The 21394-nt window shown below is 43.8% G+C and overlaps 25 non-coding genes across 25 annotated transcripts; all 25 read left to right on the forward strand.

Moving 5' to 3' along the window:
* Window positions 1-14: 14 nt before the first annotated feature.
* Window positions 15-87, forward strand: trnaf-gaa (transfer RNA phenylalanine (anticodon GAA)). Its single transcript has one exon. It is a non-coding gene; the product is annotated as a tRNA-Phe (tRNA).
* A 1114-nt stretch (window positions 88-1201) lies between these two features.
* trnai-aau (transfer RNA isoleucine (anticodon AAU)) lies at window positions 1202-1275 on the forward strand. Its single transcript has one exon. It is a non-coding gene; the product is annotated as a tRNA-Ile (tRNA).
* Window positions 1276-1357: 82 nt separating this feature from the next.
* On the forward strand, window positions 1358-1430 carry trnaf-gaa (transfer RNA phenylalanine (anticodon GAA)). The gene has a single exon. It is a non-coding gene; the product is annotated as a tRNA-Phe (tRNA).
* A 1116-nt stretch (window positions 1431-2546) lies between these two features.
* On the forward strand, window positions 2547-2620 carry trnai-aau (transfer RNA isoleucine (anticodon AAU)). The gene has a single exon. It is a non-coding gene; the product is annotated as a tRNA-Ile (tRNA).
* An 82-nt stretch (window positions 2621-2702) lies between these two features.
* On the forward strand, window positions 2703-2775 carry trnaf-gaa (transfer RNA phenylalanine (anticodon GAA)). Its single transcript has one exon. It is a non-coding gene; the product is annotated as a tRNA-Phe (tRNA).
* A 1117-nt stretch (window positions 2776-3892) lies between these two features.
* Window positions 3893-3966, forward strand: trnai-aau (transfer RNA isoleucine (anticodon AAU)). The gene has a single exon. It is a non-coding gene; the product is annotated as a tRNA-Ile (tRNA).
* An 82-nt stretch (window positions 3967-4048) lies between these two features.
* trnaf-gaa (transfer RNA phenylalanine (anticodon GAA)) lies at window positions 4049-4121 on the forward strand. Its single transcript has one exon. It is a non-coding gene; the product is annotated as a tRNA-Phe (tRNA).
* Window positions 4122-5736: 1615 nt separating this feature from the next.
* On the forward strand, window positions 5737-5810 carry trnai-aau (transfer RNA isoleucine (anticodon AAU)). Its single transcript has one exon. It is a non-coding gene; the product is annotated as a tRNA-Ile (tRNA).
* A 1116-nt stretch (window positions 5811-6926) lies between these two features.
* Window positions 6927-7000, forward strand: trnai-aau (transfer RNA isoleucine (anticodon AAU)). Its single transcript has one exon. It is a non-coding gene; the product is annotated as a tRNA-Ile (tRNA).
* Window positions 7001-7082: 82 nt separating this feature from the next.
* On the forward strand, window positions 7083-7155 carry trnaf-gaa (transfer RNA phenylalanine (anticodon GAA)). The gene has a single exon. It is a non-coding gene; the product is annotated as a tRNA-Phe (tRNA).
* A 1770-nt stretch (window positions 7156-8925) lies between these two features.
* Window positions 8926-8998, forward strand: trnaf-gaa (transfer RNA phenylalanine (anticodon GAA)). Its single transcript has one exon. It is a non-coding gene; the product is annotated as a tRNA-Phe (tRNA).
* A 961-nt stretch (window positions 8999-9959) lies between these two features.
* Window positions 9960-10033, forward strand: trnai-aau (transfer RNA isoleucine (anticodon AAU)). Its single transcript has one exon. It is a non-coding gene; the product is annotated as a tRNA-Ile (tRNA).
* Window positions 10034-10115: 82 nt separating this feature from the next.
* Window positions 10116-10188, forward strand: trnaf-gaa (transfer RNA phenylalanine (anticodon GAA)). The gene has a single exon. It is a non-coding gene; the product is annotated as a tRNA-Phe (tRNA).
* A 1770-nt stretch (window positions 10189-11958) lies between these two features.
* On the forward strand, window positions 11959-12031 carry trnaf-gaa (transfer RNA phenylalanine (anticodon GAA)). The gene has a single exon. It is a non-coding gene; the product is annotated as a tRNA-Phe (tRNA).
* Window positions 12032-12992: 961 nt separating this feature from the next.
* Window positions 12993-13066, forward strand: trnai-aau (transfer RNA isoleucine (anticodon AAU)). The gene has a single exon. It is a non-coding gene; the product is annotated as a tRNA-Ile (tRNA).
* Window positions 13067-13148: 82 nt separating this feature from the next.
* trnaf-gaa (transfer RNA phenylalanine (anticodon GAA)) lies at window positions 13149-13221 on the forward strand. The gene has a single exon. It is a non-coding gene; the product is annotated as a tRNA-Phe (tRNA).
* Window positions 13222-15333: 2112 nt separating this feature from the next.
* On the forward strand, window positions 15334-15407 carry trnai-aau (transfer RNA isoleucine (anticodon AAU)). Its single transcript has one exon. It is a non-coding gene; the product is annotated as a tRNA-Ile (tRNA).
* Window positions 15408-15489: 82 nt separating this feature from the next.
* On the forward strand, window positions 15490-15562 carry trnaf-gaa (transfer RNA phenylalanine (anticodon GAA)). Its single transcript has one exon. It is a non-coding gene; the product is annotated as a tRNA-Phe (tRNA).
* A 1614-nt stretch (window positions 15563-17176) lies between these two features.
* trnai-aau (transfer RNA isoleucine (anticodon AAU)) lies at window positions 17177-17250 on the forward strand. Its single transcript has one exon. It is a non-coding gene; the product is annotated as a tRNA-Ile (tRNA).
* Window positions 17251-17332: 82 nt separating this feature from the next.
* Window positions 17333-17405, forward strand: trnaf-aaa (transfer RNA phenylalanine (anticodon AAA)). Its single transcript has one exon. It is a non-coding gene; the product is annotated as a tRNA-Phe (tRNA).
* Window positions 17406-17868: 463 nt separating this feature from the next.
* On the forward strand, window positions 17869-17942 carry trnai-aau (transfer RNA isoleucine (anticodon AAU)). The gene has a single exon. It is a non-coding gene; the product is annotated as a tRNA-Ile (tRNA).
* Window positions 17943-19711: 1769 nt separating this feature from the next.
* Window positions 19712-19785, forward strand: trnai-aau (transfer RNA isoleucine (anticodon AAU)). The gene has a single exon. It is a non-coding gene; the product is annotated as a tRNA-Ile (tRNA).
* Window positions 19786-19867: 82 nt separating this feature from the next.
* Window positions 19868-19940, forward strand: trnaf-gaa (transfer RNA phenylalanine (anticodon GAA)). The gene has a single exon. It is a non-coding gene; the product is annotated as a tRNA-Phe (tRNA).
* A 463-nt stretch (window positions 19941-20403) lies between these two features.
* trnai-aau (transfer RNA isoleucine (anticodon AAU)) lies at window positions 20404-20477 on the forward strand. Its single transcript has one exon. It is a non-coding gene; the product is annotated as a tRNA-Ile (tRNA).
* An 82-nt stretch (window positions 20478-20559) lies between these two features.
* On the forward strand, window positions 20560-20632 carry trnaf-gaa (transfer RNA phenylalanine (anticodon GAA)). Its single transcript has one exon. It is a non-coding gene; the product is annotated as a tRNA-Phe (tRNA).
* The last annotated feature ends 762 nt before the right edge of the window (window positions 20633-21394 follow it).

Below are 21394 nucleotides of genomic sequence, written 5' to 3' on the forward strand. Positions count from 1 at the left end.
AAAATTAGTGACGTGCCGAAATAGCTCAGTTGGGAGAGCGTTAGACTGAAGATCTAAAGGTCCCTGGTTCGATCCCGGTTTTCGGCATTAGTTGTCGTTCAATCTTTATCCTCTGCTTTGCCTACAAGGAAACTTCGCACAGCTTTTTTTGTGGGCATCAATTGTGTGTGCCTACAGCTCCTCGGAAAGTTAGTTGTGTCATTCTTTTACATCCGACATTGTGACATCAGTGTTACATGAAAGTTGCTTGTCGTTGTTACATGACAGTAGGTTGTTGTTAGACAAAGCTGCATGAAGTGTGAACTGGAAGGTTCTTGGATCCTGTAAGAAATACCATTGTAAATAACACAAGCATATTGCTATTACATTGTTATAACTAACTTCTTTCTTAAACAAGGTTCTCTCACATACTCACAAGCAGAAACTGAGACACACACACACCAGAGACAGATGGCTGACACAGAACATTCATAAACACTGATAAGGCAGGGAAGGCCTTGAGCAAGAGTGCTTGGGTCTGCATCCCACGAGATAATGAGACACACACATAACCAAGGACTGAGGGCTGACGTAAACCTTTCATAAACACCGATTAGATAGGAACATCTGCGCACACACCTAAATCTCCTGTTTTAACTGAACATTGGTAACAAAGAACTTTTGATACAAGACTCAGAAGGATGACGCACAGCTCATCCGGACCAATCTGAGAAGACAACAACCTGATCAGGACCAACCAGAAAACCAGATCTACCAGACTCAACCTACTTTCTGTCCTGTATAAAATGACTATGTATTTCTGTTATCTGGGCTCTGTCTGCAGGTTCATTACGAGCTGAATGAACGAGTCCATGCATGTTTGTATCAGATATCTTTACCTCTGAATAAAACTGCTTTTTATTATACGAATATCCACCCTGTCCAGTCTCTACTTCGTCTCAGTTCTCCAGTAAACTTGTGTCATCAACAATCCACAACATAATGTGTTATTTTGGAGAATGTGGGCAATGATCCCACTACCTCTCGCATGCTAAGCAAGCACTCTATCATTTGAGCTAATTCCCCATCCTTGTTGATTTGCCACAAGGAGCAACCAAGAGGGTCTAGTCTTGTCAGGCTATACTGTTGGTGTACTTGTTAGTTCTTGCGCCAGCACTGGCCGAGGCTCTGTGCATCCTAAAAATGTCTCTTTGTAGCAACCGGCCGGTTAGCTCAGTTGGTTAGAGCGTGGTGCTAATAACGCCAAGGTCGTAGGTTCGATCCCTGTACTGGCCATGAGGTACATTTTGAGTGTCAAAATCATGAGTCACTTGCATGTGAATGGTCAAGTGTGCCACATAATTAAAATTAGTGACGTGCCGAAATAGCTCAGTTGGGAGAGCGTTAGACTGAAGATCTAAAGGTCCCTGGTTCGATCCCGGTTTTCGGCATTAGTTGTCGTTCAATCTTTATCCTCTGCTTTGCCTACAAGGAAACTTCGCACAGCTTTTTTTGTGGGCATCAATTGTGTGTGCCTACAGCTCCTCGGAAAGTTAGTTGTGTCATTCTTTTACATCCGACATTGTGACATCAGTGTTACATGAAAGTTGCTTGTCGTTGTTACATGACAGTAGGTTGTTGTTAGACAAAGCTGCATGAAGTGTGAACTGGAAGGTTCTTGGATCCTGTAAGAAATACCATTGTAAATAACACAAGCATATTGCTATTACATTGTTATAACTAACTTCTTTCTTAAACAAGGTTCTCTCACATACTCACAAGCAGAAACTGAGACACACACACACCAGAGACAGATGGCTGACACAGAACATTCATAAACACTGATAAGGCAGGGAAGGCCTTGAGCAAGAGTGCTTGGGTCTGCATCCCACGAGATAATGAGACACACACATAACCAAGGACTGAGGGCTGACGTAAACCTTTCATAAACACCGATTAGATAGGAACATCTGCGCACACACCTAAATCTCCTGTTTTAACTGAACATTGGTAACAAAGAACTTTTGATACAAGACTCAGAAGGATGACGCACAGCTCATCCGGACCAATCTGAGAAGACAACAACCTGATCAGGACCAACCAGAAAACCAGATCTACCAGACTCAACCTACTTTCTGTCCTGTATAAAATGACTATGTATTTCTGTTATCTGGGCTCTGTCTGCAGGTTCATTACGAGCTGAATGAACGAGTCCATGCATGTTTGTATCAGATATCTTTACCTCTGAATAAAACTGCTTTTTATTATACGAATATCCACCCTGTCCAGAGTCTCTACTTCGTCTCAGTTCTCCAGTAAACTTGTGTCATCAACAATCCACAACATAATGTGTTATTTTGGAGAATGTGGGCAATGATCCCACTACCTCTCGCATGCTAAGCAAGCACTCTATCATTTGAGCTAATTCCCCATCCTTGTTGATTTGCCACAAGGAGCAACCAAGAGGGTCTAGTCTTGTCAGGCTATACTGTTGGTGTACTTGTTAGTTCTTGCGCCAGCACTGGCCGAGGCTCTGTGCATCCTAAAAATGTCTCTTTGTAGCAACCGGCCGGTTAGCTCAGTTGGTTAGAGCGTGGTGCTAATAACGCCAAGGTCGTAGGTTCGATCCCTGTACTGGCCATGAGGTACATTTTGAGTGTCAAAATCATGAGTCACTTGCATGTGAATGGTCAAGTGTGCCACATAATTAAAATTAGTGACGTGCCGAAATAGCTCAGTTGGGAGAGCGTTAGACTGAAGATCTAAAGGTCCCTGGTTCGATCCCGGGTTTCGGCATTAGTTGTCGTTCAATCTTTATCCTCTGCTTTGCCTACAAGGAAACTTCGCACAGCTTTTTTTGTGGGCATCAATTGTGTGTGCCTACAGCTCCTCGGAAAGTTAGTCGTGTCATTCTTTTACATCCGACATTGTGACATCAGTGTTACATGAAAGTTGCTTGTCGTTGTTACATGACAGTAGGTTGTTGTTAGACAAAGCTGCATGAAGTGTGAACTGGAAGGTTCTTGGATCCTGTAAGAAATACCATTGTAAATAACACAAGCATATTGCTATTACATTGTTATAACTAACTTCTTTCTTAAACAAGGTTCTCTCACATACTCACAAGCAGAAACTGAGACACACACACACCAGAGACAGATGGCTGACACAGAACATTCATTAACACTGATAAGGCAGGGAAGGCCTTGAGCAAGAGTGCTTGGGTCTGCATCCCACGAGATAATGAGACACACACATAACCAAGGACTGAGGGCTGACGTAAACCTTTCATAAACACCGATTAGATAGGAACATCTGCGCACACACCTAAATCTCCTGTTTTAACTGAACATTGGTAACAAAGAACTTTTGATACAAGACTCAGAAGGATGACGCACAGCTCATCCGGACCAATCTGAGAAGACAACAACCTGATCAGGACCAACCAGAAAACCAGATCTACCAGACTCAACCTACTTTCTGTCCTGTATAAAATGACTATGTATTTCTGTTATCTGGGCTCTGTCTGCAGGTTCATTACGAGCTGAATGAACGAGTCCATGCATGTTTGTATCAGATATCTTTACCTCTGAATAAAACAGCTTTTTATTATACGAATATCCACCCTGTCCAGAGTCTCTACTTCGTCTCAGTTCTCCAGTAAACTTGTGTCATCAACAATCCACAACATAATGTGTTATTTTGGGAGAATGTGGGCAATGATCCCACTACCTCTCGCATGCTAAGCAAGCACTCTATCATTTGAGCTAATTCCCCATCCTTGTTGATTTGCCACAAGGAGCAACCAAGAGGGTCTAGTCTTGTCAGGCTATACTGTTGGTGTACTTGTTAGTTCTTGCGCCAGCACTGGCCGAGGCTCTGTGCATCCTAAAAATATCTCTTTGTAGCAACCGGCCGGTTAGCTCAGTTGGTTAGAGCGTGGTGCTAATAACGCCAAGGTCGTGGGTTCGATCCCCGTACTGGCCATGAGGTACAGTTTGAGTGTCAAAATCAGGAGTCACTTGCATGTGTATGGTCAAGTGTGCCACATAATTAATATTAGCGACGTGCCGAAATAGCTCAGTTGGGAGAGCGTTAGACTGAAGATCTAAAGGTCCCTGGTTCGATCCCGGGTTTCGGCATTAGTTGTCGTTCAATCTTTATCCTCTGCTTTGCCTAAAAGGAAACTTCGCACAGCTTTTTTTGTGGGCATCAATTGTGTGTGCCTACAGCTCCTCGGAAAGTTAGTCGTGTCATTCTTTTACATCCGACATTGTGACATCAGTGTTACATGAAAGTTGCTTGTCATTGTTACTTGACAGTTGGTTGTTGTTAGACAAAGCTGCATGAAGTGTGAACTGGAACGTTCTTGGATCCACAACAAAATGTATTATTTTGGAGAATGTGTGCATCGATCCCACTACCTCTCGCATGCTAAGCAAGCACTCTACCATTTGAGCTAATTCCCCATCCTTGTTGATTTGCCACAAGGAGCAACCAAGAGGGTCTAGTCTTGTCAGGCTATACTGTTGGTGTACTTGTTCGTTTTTTCGCCAGCACTGGCCGAGGCTCTGTGCATCCTAAAAATGACTTTTTTTACCAAGCGGCCGGTTAGCTCAGTTGGTTAGAGCGTGGTGCTAATAACGCCAGTTCTATCTTTATCCTCTGCTTTGCCTACAAGGAAACTTCGCACAGCTTTTTTTGTGGGCATCAATTGTGTGTGCCTACAGCTCCTCGGAAAGTTAGTCGTGTCATTCTTTTACATCCGACATTGTGACATCAGTGTTACATGAAAGTTGCTTGTCGTTGTTACATGACAGTAGGTTGTTGTTAGACAAAGCTGCATGAAGTGTGAACTGGAAGGTTCTTGGATCCTGTAAGAAATACCATTGTAAATAACACAAGCATATTGCTATTACATTGTTATAACTAACTTCTTTCTTAAACAAGGTTCTCTCACATACTCACAAGCAGAAACTGAGACACACACACACCAGAGACAGATGGCTGACACAGAACATTCATAAACACTGATAAGGCAGGGAAGGCCTTGAGCAAGAGTGCTTGGGTCTGCATCCCACGAGATAATGAGACACACACATAACCAAGGACTGAGGGCTGACGTAAACCTTTCATAAACACCGATTAGATAGGAACATCTGCGCACACACCTAAATCTCCTGTTTTAACTGAACATTGGTAACAAAGAACTTTTGATACAAGACTCAGAAGGATGACGCACAGCTCATCCGGACCAATCTGAGAAGACAACAACCTGATCAGGACCAACCAGAAAACCAGATCTACCAGACTCAACCTACTTTCTGTCCTGTATAAAATGACTATGTATTTCTGTTATCTGGGCTCTGTCTGCAGGTTCATTACGAGCTGAATGAACGAGTCCATGCATGTTTGTATCAGATATCTTTACCTCTGAATAAAACTGCTTTTTATTATACGAATATCCACCCTGTCCAGAGTCTCTACTTCGTCTCAGTTCTCCAGTAAACTTGTGTCATCAACAATCCACAACATAATGTGTTATTTTGGGAGAATGTGGGCAATGATCCCACTACCTCTCGCATGCTAAGCAAGCACTCTATCATTTGAGCTAATTCCCCATCCTTGTTGATTTGCCACAAGGAGCAACCAAGAGGGTCTAGTCTTGTCAGGCTATACTGTTGGTGTACTTGTTAGTTCTTGCGCCAGCACTGGCCGAGGCTCTGTGCATCCTAAAAATATCTCTTTGTAGCAACCGGCCGGTTAGCTCAGTTGGTTAGAGCGTGGTGCTAATAACGCCAAGGTCGTGGGTTCGATCCCCGTACTGGCCATGAGGTACATTTTGAGTGTCAAAATCAGGAGTCACTTGCATGTGTATGGTCAAGTGTGCCACATAATTAATATTAGCGACGTACCGAAATAGCTCAGTTGGGAGAGCGTTAGACTGAAGATCTAAAGGTCCCTGGTTCGATCCCGGGTTTCAGCATTAGTTGTCGTTCAATCTTTATCCTCTGCTTTGCCTAAAAGGAAACTTCGCACAGCTTTTTTTGTGGGCATCAATTGTGTGTGCCTACAGCTCCTCGGAAAGTTAGTCGTGTCATTCTTTTACATCCGACATTGTGACATCAGTGTTACATGAAAGTTGCTTGTCATTGTTACTTGACAGTTGGTTGTTGTTAGACAAAGCTGCATGAAGTGTGAACTGGAACGTTCTTGGATCCACAACAAAATGTATTATTTTGGAGAATGTGTGCATCGATCCCACTACCTCTCGCATGCTAAGCAAGCACTCTACCATTTGAGCTAATTCCCCATCCTTGTTAATTTGCCACAAGCAGCAACCAAGAGGGTCTAGTCTTGTCAGGCTATACTGTTGGTGTACTTGTTAGTTCTTGCGCCAGCACTGGCCGAGGCTCTGTGCATCCTAAAAATGTCGCTTCGTAGCAAGCGGCCGGTTAGCTCAGTTGGTTAGAGCGTGGTGCTAATAACGCCAGTTCTATCTTTATCCTCTGCTTTGGCTTCAAGGAAACTTCCCACAGCTTTGTTTGTGGTCATCAACTGTGTGTGCCTACTGCTCCTCTGAAAGTTAGTGAGGTCATTCTTTTTCATCCGACATTGTGACATCAGTGTTACATGAAAGTTGCTTGTCGTTGTTACATGACAGTAGGTTGTTGTTAGACAAAGCTGCATGAAGTGTGAACTGGAAGGTTCTTGGATCCACAACATAATGTGTTATTTTTGAGAATGTGGGCAATGATCCCACTACCTCTCGCATGCTAAGCAAGCACTCTATCATTTGAGCTAATTCCCCATCCTTGTTGATTTGCCACAAGGAGCAACCAAGAGGGTCTAGTCTTGTCAGGCTATACTGTTGGTGTACTTGTTAGTTCTTGCGCCAGCACTGGCCGAGGCTCTGTGCATCCTAAAAATGTCGGTTCGTAGCAAGCGGCCGGTTAGCTCAGTTGGTTAGAGCGTGGTGCTAATAACGCCAAGGTCGTGGGTTCGATCCCCGTACTGGCCATGAGGTACATTTTGAGTGTCAAAATCAGGAGTCACTTGCATGTGTATGGTCAAGTGTGCCACATAATTAATATTAGTGACGTGCCGAAATAGCTCAGTTGGGAGAGCGTTAGACTGAAGATCTAAAGGTCCCTGGTTCGATCCCGGGTTTCGGCATTAGTTGTCGTTCAATCTTTATCCTCTGCTTTGCCTACAAGGAAACTTCGCACAGCTTTTTTTGTGGGCATCAATTGTGTGTGCCTACAGCTCCTCGGAAAGTTAGTCGTGTCATTCTTTTACATCCGACATTGTGACATCAGTGTTACATGAAAGTTGCTTGTCATTGTTACTTGACAGTTGGTTGTTGTTAGACAAAGCTGCATGAAGTGTGAACTGGAACGTTCTTGGATCCACAACAAAATGTATTATTTTGGAGAATGTGTGCATCGATCCCACTACCTCTCGCATGCTAAGCAAGCACTCTACCATTTGAGCTAATTCCCCATCCTTGTTGATTTGCCACAAGGAGCAACCAAGAGGGTCTAGTCTTGTCAGGCTATACTGTTGATGTACTTGTTCGTTTTTTCGCCAGCACTGGCCGAGGCTCTGTGCATCCTAAAAATGACTTTTTTTACCAAGCGGCCGGTTAGCTCAGTTGGTTAGAGCGTGGTGCTAATAACGCCAGTTCTATCTTTATCCTCTGCTTTGCCTACAAGGAAACTTCGCACAGCTTTTTTTGTGGGCATCAATTGTGTGTGCCTACAGCTCCTCGGAAAGTTAGTCGTGTCATTCTTTTACATCCGACATTGTGACATCAGTGTTACATGAAAGTTGCTTGTCGTTGTTACATGACAGTAGGTTGTTGTTAGACAAAGCTGCATGAAGTGTGAACTGGAAGGTTCTTGGATCCTGTAAGAAATACCATTGTAAATAACACAAGCATATTGCTATTACATTGTTATAACTAACTTCTTTCTTAAACAAGGTTCTCTCACATACTCACAAGCAGAAACTGAGACACACACACACCAGAGACAGATGGCTGACACAGAACATTCATAAACACTGATAAGGCAGGGAAGGCCTTGAGCAAGAGTGCTTGGGTCTGCATCCCACGAGATAATGAGACACACACATAACCAAGGACTGAGGGCTGACGTAAACCTTTCATAAACACCGATTAGATAGGAACATCTGCGCACACACCTAAATCTCCTGTTTTAACTGAACATTGGTAACAAAGAACTTTTGATACAAGACTCAGAAGGATGACGCACAGCTCATCCGGACCAATCTGAGAAGACAACAACCTGATCAGGACCAACCAGAAAACCAGATCTACCAGACTCAACCTACTTTCTGTCCTGTATAAAATGACTATGTATTTCTGTTATCTGGGCTCTGTCTGCAGGTTCATTACGAGCTGAATGAACGAGTCCATGCATGTTTGTATCAGATATCTTTACCTCTGAATAAAACTGCTTTTTATTATACGAATATCCACCCTGTCCAGAGTCTCTACTTCGTCTCAGTTCTCCAGTAAACTTGTGTCATCAACAATCCACAACATAATGTGTTATTTTGGAGAATGTGGGCAATGATCCCACTACCTCTCGCATGCTAAGCAAGCACTCTATCATTTGAGCTAATTCCCCATCCTTGTTGATTTGCCACAAGGAGCAACCAAGAGGGTCTAGTCTTGTCAGGCTATACTGTTGGTGTACTTGTTAGTTCTTGCGCCAGCACTGGCCGAGGCTCTGTGCATCCTAAAAATGTCTCTTTGTAGCAACCGGCCGGTTAGCTAAGTTGGTTAGAGCGTGGTGCTAATAACGCCAAGGTCGTAGGTTCGATCCCTGTACTGGCCATGAGGTACATTTTGAGTGTCAAAATCATGAGTCACTTGCATGTGAATGGTCAAGTGTGCCACATAATTAAAATTAGTGACGTGCCGAAATAGCTCAGTTGGGAGAGCGTTAGACTGAAGATCTAAAGGTCCCTGGTTCGATCCCGGGTTTCGGCATTAGTTGTCGTTCAATTTTTATCCTCTGCTTTGCCTACAAGGAAACTTCGCACAGCTTTTTTTGTGGGCATCAATTGTGTGTGCCTACAGCTCCTCGGAAAGTTAGTCGTGTCATTCTTTTACATCCGACATTATGACATCAGTGTTACATGAAAGTTGCTTTTCATTGTTACATGACAGTTGGTTGTTGTTAGACAAAGCTGCATGAAGTGTGAACTGGAACGTTCTTGGATCCACAACAAAATGTGTTATTTTGGAGAATGTGGGCATCGATCCCACTACCTCTCGCATGCTAAGCAAGCACTCTACCATTTGAGCTAATTCCCCATCCTTGTTAATTTGCCACAAGCAGCAACCAAGAGGGTCTAGTCTTGTCAGGCTATACTGTTGGTGTACTTGTTAGTTCTTGCGCCAGCACTGGCCGAGGCTCTGTGCATCCTAAAAATGTCGCTTCGTAGCAAGCGGCCGGTTAGCTCAGTTGGTTAGAGCGTGGTGCTAATAACGCCAGTTCTATCTTTATCCTCTGCTTTGGCTTCAAGGAAACTTCCCACAGCTTTGTTTGTGGTCATCAACTGTGTGTGCCTACTGCTCCTCTGAAAGTTAGTGAGGTCATTCTTTTTCATCCGACATTGTGACATCAGTGTTACATGAAAGTTGCTTGTCGTTGTTACATGACAGTAGGTTGTTGTTAGACAAAGCTGCATGAAGTGTGAACTGGAAGGTTCTTGGATCCACAACATAATGTGTTATTTTTGAGAATGTGGGCAATGATCCCACTACCTCTCGCATGCTAAGCAAGCACTCTATCATTTGAGCTAATTCCCCATCCTTGTTGATTTGCCACAAGGAGCAACCAAGAGGGTCTAGTCTTGTCAGGCTATACTGTTGGTGTACTTGTTAGTTCTTGCGCCAGCACTGGCCGAGGCTCTGTGCATCCTAAAAATGTCGGTTCGTAGCAAGCGGCCGGTTAGCTCAGTTGGTTAGAGCGTGGTGCTAATAACGCCAAGGTCGTGGGTTCGATCCCCGTACTGGCCATGAGGTACATTTTGAGTGTCAAAATCAGGAGTCACTTGCATGTGTATGGTCAAGTGTGCCACATAATTAATATTAGTGACGTGCCGAAATAGCTCAGTTGGGAGAGCGTTAGACTGAAGATCTAAAGGTCCCTGGTTCGATCCCGGGTTTCGGCATTAGTTGTCGTTCAATCTTTATCCTCTGCTTTGCCTACAAGGAAACTTCGCACAGCTTTTTTTGTGGGCATCAATTGTGTGTGCCTACAGCTCCTCGGAAAGTTAGTCGTGTCATTCTTTTACATCCGACATTGTGACATCAGTGTTACATGAAAGTTGCTTGTCATTGTTACTTGACAGTTGGTTGTTGTTAGACAAAGCTGCATGAAGTGTGAACTGGAACGTTCTTGGATCCACAACAAAATGTATTATTTTGGAGAATGTGTGCATCGATCCCACTACCTCTCGCATGCTAAGCAAGCACTCTACCATTTGAGCTAATTCCCCATCCTTGTTGATTTGCCACAAGGAGCAACCAAGAGGGTCTAGTCTTGTCAGGCTATACTGTTGATGTACTTGTTCGTTTTTTCGCCAGCACTGGCCGAGGCTCTGTGCATCCTAAAAATGACTTTTTTTACCAAGCGGCCGGTTAGCTCAGTTGGTTAGAGCGTGGTGCTAATAACGCCAGTTCTATCTTTATCCTCTGCTTTGCCTACAAGGAAACTTCGCACAGCTTTTTTTGTGGGCATCAATTGTGTGTGCCTACAGCTCCTCGGAAAGTTAGTCGTGTCATTCTTTTACATCCGACATTGTGACATCAGTGTTACATGAAAGTTGCTTGTCGTTGTTACATGACAGTAGGTTGTTGTTAGACAAAGCTGCATGAAGTGTGAACTGGAAGGTTCTTGGATCCTGTAAGAAATACCATTGTAAATAACACAAGCATATTGCTATTACATTGTTATAACTAACTTCTTTCTTAAACAAGGTTCTCTCACATACTCACAAGCAGAAACTGAGACACACACACACCAGAGACAGATGGCTGACACAGAACATTCATAAACACTGATAAGGCAGGGAAGGCCTTGAGCAAGAGTGCTTGGGTCTGCATCCCACGAGATAATGAGACACACACATAACCAAGGACTGAGGGCTGACGTAAACCTTTCATAAACACCGATTAGATAGGAACATCTGCGCACACACCTAAATCTCCTGTTTTAACTGAACATTGGTAACAAAGAACTTTTGATACAAGACTCAGAAGGATGACGCACAGCTCATCCGGACCAATCTGAGAAGACAACAACCTGATCAGGACCAACCAGAAAACCAGATCTACCAGACTCAACCTACTTTCTGTCCTGTATAAAATGACTATGTATTTCTGTTATCTGGGCTCTGTCTGCAGGTTCATTACGAGCTGAATGAACGAGTCCATGCATGTTTGTATCAGATATCTTTACCTCTGAATAAAACTGCTTTTTATTATACGAATATCCACCCTGTCCAGAGTCTCTACTTCGTCTCAGTTCTCCAGTAAACTTGTGTCATCAACAATCCACAACATAATGTGTTATTTTGGAGAATGTGGGCAATGATCCCACTACCTCTCGCATGCTAAGCAAGCACTCTATCATTTGAGCTAATTCCCCATCCTTGTTGATTTGCCACAAGGAGCAACCAAGAGGGTCTAGTCTTGTCAGGCTATACTGTTGGTGTACTTGTTAGTTCTTGCGCCAGCACTGGCCGAGGCTCTGTGCATCCTAAAAATGTCTCTTTGTAGCAACCGGCCGGTTAGCTAAGTTGGTTAGAGCGTGGTGCTAATAACGCCAAGGTCGTAGGTTCGATCCCTGTACTGGCCATGAGGTACATTTTGAGTGTCAAAATCATGAGTCACTTGCATGTGAATGGTCAAGTGTGCCACATAATTAAAATTAGTGACGTGCCGAAATAGCTCAGTTGGGAGAGCGTTAGACTGAAGATCTAAAGGTCCCTGGTTCGATCCCGGGTTTCGGCATTAGTTGTCGTTCAATTTTTATCCTCTGCTTTGCCTACAAGGAAACTTCGCACAGCTTTTTTTGTGGGCATCAATTGTGTGTGCCTACAGCTCCTCGGAAAGTTAGTCGTGTCATTCTTTTACATCCGACATTATGACATCAGTGTTACATGAAAGTTGCTTTTCATTGTTACATGACAGTTGGTTGTTGTTAGACAAAGCTGCATGAAGTGTGAACTGGAACGTTCTTGGATCCACAACAAAATGTGTTATTTTGGAGAATGTGGGCATCGATCCCACTACCTCTCGCATGCTAAGCAAGCACTCTACCATTTGAGCTAATTCCCCATCCTTGTTAATTTGCCACAAGCAGCAACCAAGAGGGTCTAGTCTTGTCAGGCTATACTGTTGGTGTACTTGTTAGTTCTTGCGCCAGCACTGGCCGAGGCTCTGTGCATCCTAAAAATGTCGCTTCGTAGCAAGCGGCCGGTTAGCTCAGTTGGTTAGAGCGTGGTGCTAATAACGCCAGTTCTATCTTTATCCTCTGCTTTGGCTTCAAGGAAACTTCCCACAGCTTTGTTTGTGGTCATCAACTGTGTGTGCCTACTGCTCCTCTGAAAGTTAGTGAGGTCATTCTTTTTCATCCGACATTGTGACATCAGTGTTACATGAAAGTTGCTTGTCGTTGTTACATGACAGTAGGTTGTTGTTAGACAAAGCTGCATGAAGTGTGAACTGGAAGGTTCTTGGATCCACAACATAATGTGTTATTTTTGAGAATGTGGGCAATGATCCCACTACCTCTCGCATGCTAAGCAAGCACTCTATCATTTGAGCTAATTCCCCATCCTTGTTGATTTGCCACAAGGAGCAACCAAGAGGGTCTAGTCTTGTCAGGCTATACTGTTGGTGTACTTGTTAGTTCTTGCGCCAGCACTGGCCGAGGCTCTGTGCATCCTAAAAATGTCGGTTCGTAGCAAGCGGCCGGTTAGCTCAGTTGGTTAGAGCGTGGTGCTAATAACGCCAAGGTCGTGGGTTCGATCCCCGTACTGGCCATGAGGTACATTTTGAGTGTCAAAATCAGGAGTCACTTGCATGTGTATGGTCAAGTGTGCCACATAATTAATATTAGTGACGTGCCGAAATAGCTCAGTTGGGAGAGCGTTAGACTGAAGATCTAAAGGTCCCTGGTTCGATCCCGGGTTTCGGCATTAGTTGTCGTTCAATCTTTATCCTCTGCTTTGCCTACAAGGAAACTTCGCACAGCTTTTTTTGTGGGCATCAATTGTGTGTGCCTACAGCTCCTCGGAAAGTTAGTCGTGTCATTCTTTTACATCCGACATTGTGACATCAGTGTTACATGAAAGTTGCTTGTCATTGTTACTTGACAGTTGGTTGTTGTTAGACAAAGCTGCATGAAGTGTGAACTGGAACGTTCTTGGATCCACAACAAAATGTATTATTTTGGAGAATGTGTGCATCGATCCCACTACCTCTCGCATGCTAAGCAAGCACTCTACCATTTGAGCTAATTCCCCATCCTTGTTGATTTGCCACAAGGAGCAACCAAGAGGGTCTAGTCTTGTCAGGCTATACTGTTGATGTACTTGTTCGTTTTTTCGCCAGCACTGGCCGAGGCTCTGTGCATCCTAAAAATGACTTTTTTTACCAAGCGGCCGGTTAGCTCAGTTGGTTAGAGCGTGGTGCTAATAACGCCAGTTCTATCTTTATCCTCTGCTTTGCCTACAAGGAAACTTCGCACAGCTTTTTTTGTGGGCATCAATTGTGTGTGCCTACAGCTCCTCGGAAAGTTAGTCGTGTCATTCTTTTACATCCGACATTGTGACATCAGTGTTACATGAAAGTTGCTTGTCGTTGTTACATGACAGTAGGTTGTTGTTAGACAAAGCTGCATGAAGTGTGAACTGGAAGGTTCTTGGATCCTGTAAGAAATACCATTGTAAATAACACAAGCATATTGCTATTACATTGTTATAACTAACTTCTTTCTTAAACAAGGTTCTCTCACATACTCACAAGCAGAAACTGAGACACACACACACCAGAGACAGATGGCTGACACAGAACATTCATAAACACTGATAAGGCAGGGAAGGCCTTGAGCAAGAGTGCTTGGGTCTGCATCCCACGAGATAATGAGACACACACATAACCAAGGACTGAGGGCTGACGTAAACCTTTCATAAACACCGATTAGATAGGAACATCTGCGCACACACCTAAATCTCCTGTTTTAACTGAACATTGGTAACAAAGAACTTTTGATACAAGACTCAGAAGGATGACGCACAGCTCATCCGGACCAATCTGAGAAGACAACAACCTGATCAGGACCAACCAGAAAACCAGATCTACCAGACTCAACCTACTTTCTGTCCTGTATAAAATGACTATGTATTTCTGTTATCTGGGCTCTGTCTGCAGGTTCATTACGAGCTGAATGAACGAGTCCATGCATGTTTGTATCAGATATCTTTACCTCTGAATAAAACTGCTTTTTATTATACGAATATCCACCCTGTCCAGAGTCTCTACTTCGTCTCAGTTCTCCAGTAAACTTGTGTCATCAACAATCCACAACATAATGTGTTATTTTGGAGAATGTGGGCAATGATCCCACTACCTCTCGCATGCTAAGCAAGCACTCTATCATTTGAGCTAATTCCCCATCCTTGTTGATTTGCCACAAGGAGCAACCAAGAGGGTCTAGTCTTGTCAGGCTATACTGTTGGTGTACTTGTTAGTTCTTGCGCCAGCACTGGCCGAGGCTCTGTGCATCCTAAAAATGTCTCTTTGTAGCAACCGGCCGGTTAGCTCAGTTGGTTAGAGCGTGGTGCTAATAACGCCAGTTCTATCTTTATCCTCTGCTTTGGCTTCAAGGAAACTTCCCACAGCTTTGTTTGTGGTCATCAATTGTGTGTGCCTACTGCTCCTCTGAAAGTTAGTGAGGTCATTCTTTTTCATCCGACATTGTGACATCAGTGTTACATGAAAGTTGCTTGTCGTTGTTACATGACAGTAGGTTGTTGTTAGACAAACCTGCATGAAGTGTGAACTGGAAGGTTCTTGGATCCACAACATAATGTGTTATTTTTGAGAATGTGGGCAATGATCCCACTACCTCTCGCATGCTAAGCAAGCACTCTACCATTTGAGCTAATTCCCCATCCTTGTTGATTTGCCACAAGGAGCAACCAAGAGGGTCTAGTCTTGTCAGGCTATACTGTTGGTGTACTTGTTAGTTCTTGCGCCAGCACTGGCCGAGGCTCTGTGCATCCTAAAAATGTCGGTTCGTAGCAAGCGGCCGGTTAGCTCAATTGGTTAGAGCGTGGTGCTAATAACGCCAAGGTCGTGGGTTCGATCCCCTTACTGGCCATGAGGTACATTTTGAGTGTCAAAATCAGGAGTCACTTGCATGTGTATGGTCAAGTGTGCCACATAATTAATATTAGTGACGTGCCGAAATAGCTCAGTTGGGAGAGCGTTAGACTGAAGATCTAAAGGTCACTGGTTCGATCCCGGGTTTCGGCATTAGTTGTCGTTCAATCTTTATCCTCTGCTTTGCCTACAAGGAAACTTCGCACAGCTTTTTTTGTGGGCATCAATTGTGTGTGCCTACAGCTCCTCGGAAAGTTAGTCGTGTCATTCTTTTACATCCGACATTGTGACATCAGTGTTACATGAAAGTTGCTTGTCATTGTTACTTGACAGTTGGTTGTTGTTAGACAAAGCTGCATGAAGTGTGAACTGGAACGTTCTTGGATCCACAACAAAATGTATTATTTTGGAGAATGTGTGCATCGATCCCACTACCTCTCGCATGCTAAGCAAGCACTCTACCATTTGAGCTAATTCCCCATCCTTGTTGATTTGCCACAAGGAGCAACCAAGAGGGTCTAGTCTTGTCAGGCTATACTGTTGATGTACTTGTTCGTTTTTTCGCCAGCACTGGCCGAGGCTCTGTGCATCCTAAAAATGACTTTTTTTACCAAGCGGCCGGTTAGCTCAGTTGGTTAGAGCGTGGTGCTAATAACGCCAGTTCTATCTTTATCCTCTGCTTTGCCTACAAGGAAACTTCGCACAGCTTTTTTTGTGGGCATCAATTGTGTGTGCCTACAGCTCCTCGGAAAGTTAGTCGTGTCATTCTTTTACATCCGACATTGTGACATCAGTGTTACATGAAAGTTGCTTGTCGTTGTTACATGACAGTAGGTTGTTGTTAGACAAAGCTGCATGAAGTGTGAACTGGAAGGTTCTTGGATCCTGTAAGAAATACCATTGTAAATAACACAAGCATATTGCTATTACATTGTTATAACTAACTTCTTTCTTAAACAAGGTTCTCTCACATACTCACAAGCAGAAACTGAGACACACACACACCAGAGACAGATGGCTGACACAGAACATTCATAAACACTGATAAGGCAGGGAAGGCCTTGAGCAAGAGTGCTTGGGTCTGCATCCCACGAGATAATGAGACACACACATAACCAAGGACTGAGGGCTGACGTAAACCTTTCATAAACACCGATTAGATAGGAACATCTGCGCACACACCTAAATCTCCTGTTTTAACTGAACATTGGTAACAAAGAACTTTTGATACAAGACTCAGAAGGATGACGCACAGCTCATCCGGACCAATCTGAGAAGACAACAACCTGATCAGGACCAACCAGAAAACCAGATCTACCAGACTCAACCTACTTTCTGTCCTGTATAAAATGACTATGTATTTCTGTTATCTGGGCTCTGTCTGCAGGTTCATTACGAGCTGAATGAACGAGTCCATGCATGTTTGTATCAGATATCTTTACCTCTGAATAAAACTGCTTTTTATTATACGAATATCCACCCTGTCCAGAGTCTCTACTTCGTCTCAGTTCTCCAGTAAACTTGTGTCATCAACAATCCACAACATAATGTGTTATTTTGGAGAATGTGGGCAATGATCCCACTACCTCTCGCATGCTAAGCAAGCACTCTATCATTTGAGCTAATTCCCCATCCTTGTTGATTTGCCACAAGGAGCAACCAAGAGGGTCTAGTCTTGTCAGGCTATACTGTTGGTGTACTTGTTAGTTCTTGCGCCAGCACTGGCCGAGGCTCTGTGCATCCTAAAAATGTCTCTTCGTAGCAACCGGCCGGTTAGCTCAGTTGGTTAGAGCGTGGTGCTAATAACGCCAAGGTCGTAGGTTCGATCCCTGTACTGGCCATGAGGTACATTTTGAGTGTCAAAATCATGAGTCACTTGCATGTGAATGGTCAAGTGTGCCACATAATTAAAACTAGTGACGTGCCGAAATAGCTCAGTTGGGAGAGCGTTAGACTAAAGATCTAAAGGTCCCTGGTTTGATCCCGGGTTTCGGCATTAGTTGTCGTTCAATCTTTATCCTCTGCTTTGCCTACAAGGAAACTTCGCACAGCTTTTTTTGTGGGCATCAATTGTGTGTGCCTACAGCTCCTCGGAAAGTTAGTCGTGTCATTCTTTTACATCCGACATTGTGACATCAGTGTTACATGAAAGTTGCTTTTCATTGTTACATGACAGTTGGTTGTTGTTAGCCAAAGCTGCATGAAGTGTGAACTGGAACGTTCTTGGATCCACAACAAAATGTGTTATTTTGGAGAATGTGGGCATCGATCCCACTACCTCTCGCATGCTAAGCAAGCACTCTACCATTTGAGCTAATTCCCCATCCTTGTTAATTTGCCACAAGCAGCAACCAAGAGGGTCTAGTCTTGTCAGGCTATACTGTTGGTGTACTTGTTAGTTCTTGCGCCAGCACTGGCCGAGGCTCTGTGCATCCTAAAAATGTCGGTTCTTAGCAAGCGGCCGGTTAGCTCAGTTGGTTAGAGCGTGGTGCTAATAATGCCAAGGTCGTGGGTTCGATCCCCGTACTGGCCATGAGGTACATTTTGAGTGTCAAAATCAGGAGTCACTTGCATGTGTATGGTCAAGTGTGCCACATAATTAATATTAGTGACGTGCCGAAATAGCTCAGTTGGGAGAGCGTTAGACTGAAGATCAAAAGGTCACTGGTTCGATCCCGGGTTTCGGCATTAGTTGTCGTTCAATCTTTATCCTCTGCTTTGCCTACAAGGAAACTTCGCACAGCTTTTTTTGTGGGCATCAATTGTGTGTGCCTACAGCTCCTCGGAAAGTTAGTCGTGTCATTCTTTTACATCCGACATTGTGACATCAGTGTTACATGAAAGTTGCTTGTCATTGTTACTTGACAGTTGGTTGTTGTTAGACAAAGCTGCATGAAGTGTGAACTGGAACGTTCTTGGATCCACAACAAAATGTATTATTTTGGAGAATGTGTGCATCGATCCCACTACCTCTCGCATGCTAAGCAAGCACTCTACCATTTGAGCTAATTCCCCATCCTTGTTGATTTGCCACAAGGAGCAACCAAGAGGGTCTAGTCTTGTCAGGCTATACTGTTGATGTACTTGTTCGTTTTTTCGCCAGCACTGGCCGAGGCTCTGTGCATCCTAAAAATGACTTTTTTTACCAAGCGGCCGGTTAGCTCAGTTGGTTAGAGCGTGGTGCTAATAACGCCAGTTCTATCTTTATCCTCTGCTTTGCCTACAAGGAAACTTCGCACAGCTTTTTTTGTGGGCATCAATTGTGTGTGCCTACAGCTCCTCGGAAAGTTAGTCGTGTCATTCTTTTACATCCGACATTGTGACATCAGTGTTACATGAAAGTTGCTTGTCGTTGTTACATGACAGTAGGTTGTTGTTAGACAAAGCTGCATGAAGTGTGAACTGGAAGGTTCTTGGATCCTGTAAGAAATACCATTGTAAATAACACAAGCATATTGCTATTACATTGTTATAACTAACTTCTTTCTTAAACAAGGTTCTCTCACATACTCACAAGCAGAAACTGAGACACACACACACCAGAGACAGATGGCTGACACAGAACATTCATAAACACTGATAAGGCAGGGAAGGCCTTGAGCAAGAGTGCTTGGGTCTGCATCCCACGAGATAATGAGACACACACATAACCAAGGACTGAGGGCTGACGTAAACCTTTCATAAACACCGATTAGATAGGAACATCTGCGCACACACCTAAATCTCCTGTTTTAACTGAACATTGGTAACAAAGAACTTTTGATACAAGACTCAGAAGGATGACGCACAGCTCATCCGGACCAATCTGAGAAGACAACAACCTGATCAGGACCAACCAGAAAACCAGATCTACCAGACTCAACCTACTTTCTGTCCTGTATAAAATGACTATGTATTTCTGTTATCTGGGCTCTGTCTGCAGGTTCATTACGAGCTGAATGAACGAGTCCATGCATGTTTGTATCAGATATCTTTACCTCTGAATAAAACTGCTTTTTATTATACGAATATCCACCCTGTCCAGAGTCTCTACTTCGTCTCAGTTCTCCAGTAAACTTGTGTCATCAACAATCCACAACATAATGTGTTATTTTGGAGAATGTGGGCAATGATCCCACTACCTCTCGCATGCTAAGCAAGCACTCTATCATTTGAGCTAATTCCCCATCCTTGTTGATTTGCCACAAGGAGCAACCAAGAGGGTCTAGTCTTGTCAGGCTATACTGTTGGTGTACTTGTTAGTTCTTGCGCCAGCACTGGCCGAGGCTCTGTGCATCCTAAAAATGTCTCTTCGTAGCAACCGGCCGGTTAGCTCAGTTGGTTAGAGCGTGGTGCTAATAACGCCAAGGTCGTAGGTTCGATCCCTGTACTGGCCATGAGGTACATTTTGAGTGTCAAAATCATGAGTCACTTGCATGTGAATGGTCAAGTGTGCCACATAATTAAAACTATTGACGTGCCGAAATAGCTCAGTTGGGAGAGCGTTAGACTGAAGATCTAAAGGTCCCTGGTTTGATCCCGGGTTTCGGCATTAGTTGTCGTTCAATCTTTATCCTCTGCTTTGCCTACAAGGAAACTTCGCACAGCTTTTTTTGTGGGCATCAATTGTGTGTGCCTACAGCTCCTCGGAAAGTTAGTCGTGTCATTCTTTTACATCCGACATTGTGACATCAGTGTTACATGAAAGTTGCTTTTCATTGTTACATGACAGTTGGTTGTTGTTAGACAAAGCTGCATGAAGTGTGAACTGGAACGTTCTTGGATCCACAACAAAATGTGTTATTTTGGAGAATGTGGGCATCGATCCCACTACCTCTCGCATGCTAAGCAAGCACTCTACCATTTGAGCTAATTCCCCATCCTTGTTAATTTGCCACAAGCAGCAACCAAGAGGGTCTAGTCTTGTCAGGCTATACTGTTGGTGTACTTGTTAGTTCTTGCGCCAGCACTGGCCGAGGCTCTGTGCATCCTAAAAATGTCGGTTCGTAGCAAGCGGCCGGTTAGCTCAGTTGGTTAGAGCGTGGTGCTAATAATGCCAAGGTCGTGGGTTCGATCCCCGTACTGGCCATGAGGTACATTTTGAGTGTCAAAATCAGGAGTCACTTGCATGTGTATGGTCAAGTGTGCCACATAATTAATATTAGTGACGTGCCGAAATAGCTCAGTTGGGAGAGCGTTAGACTGAAGATCTAAAGGTCACTGGTTCGATCCCGGGTTTCGGCATTAGTTGTCGTTCAATCTTTATCCTCTGCTTTGCCTACAAGGAAACTTCGCACAGCTTTTTTTGTGGGTATCAATTGTGTGTGCCTACAGCTCCTCGGAAAGTTAGTCGTGTCATTCTTTTACATCCGACATTGTGACATCAGTGTTACATGAAAGTTGCTTGTCATTGTTACTTGACAGTTGGTTGTTGTTAGACAAAGCTGCATGAAGTGTGAACTGGAACGTTCTTGGATCCACAACAAAATGTATTATTTTGGAGAATGTGTGCATCGATCCCACTACCTCTCGCATGCTAAGCAAGCACTCTACCATTTGAGCTAATTCCCCATCCTTGTTGATTTGCCACAAGGAGCAACCAAGAGGGTCTAGTCTTGTCAGGCTATACTGTTGATGTACTTGTTCGTTTTTTCGCCAGCACTGGCCGAGGCTCTGTGCATCCTAAAAATGACTTTTTTTACCAAGCGGCCGGTTAGCTCAGTTGGTTAGAGCGTGGTGCTAATAACGCCAGTTCTATCTTTATCCTCTGCTTTGGCTTCAAGGAAACTTCCCACAGCTTTGTTTGTGGTCATCAACTGTGTGTGCCTACTGCTCCTCTGAAAGTTAGTGAGGTCATTCTTTTTCATCAGGACATTGTGACATCAGTGTTACATGAAAGTTGCTTGTCGTTGTTACATGACAGTAGGTTGTTGTTAGACAAAGCTGCATGAAGTGTGAACTGGAAGGTTCTTGGATCCACAACATAATGTGTTATTTTTGAGAATG

The sequence above is a fragment of the Salvelinus fontinalis genome, unplaced genomic scaffold (assembly GCF_029448725.1).
Source record: "Salvelinus fontinalis isolate EN_2023a unplaced genomic scaffold, ASM2944872v1 scaffold_0764, whole genome shotgun sequence".
In the NCBI taxonomy this organism is placed as follows: domain Eukaryota; kingdom Metazoa; phylum Chordata; class Actinopteri; order Salmoniformes; family Salmonidae; genus Salvelinus; species Salvelinus fontinalis.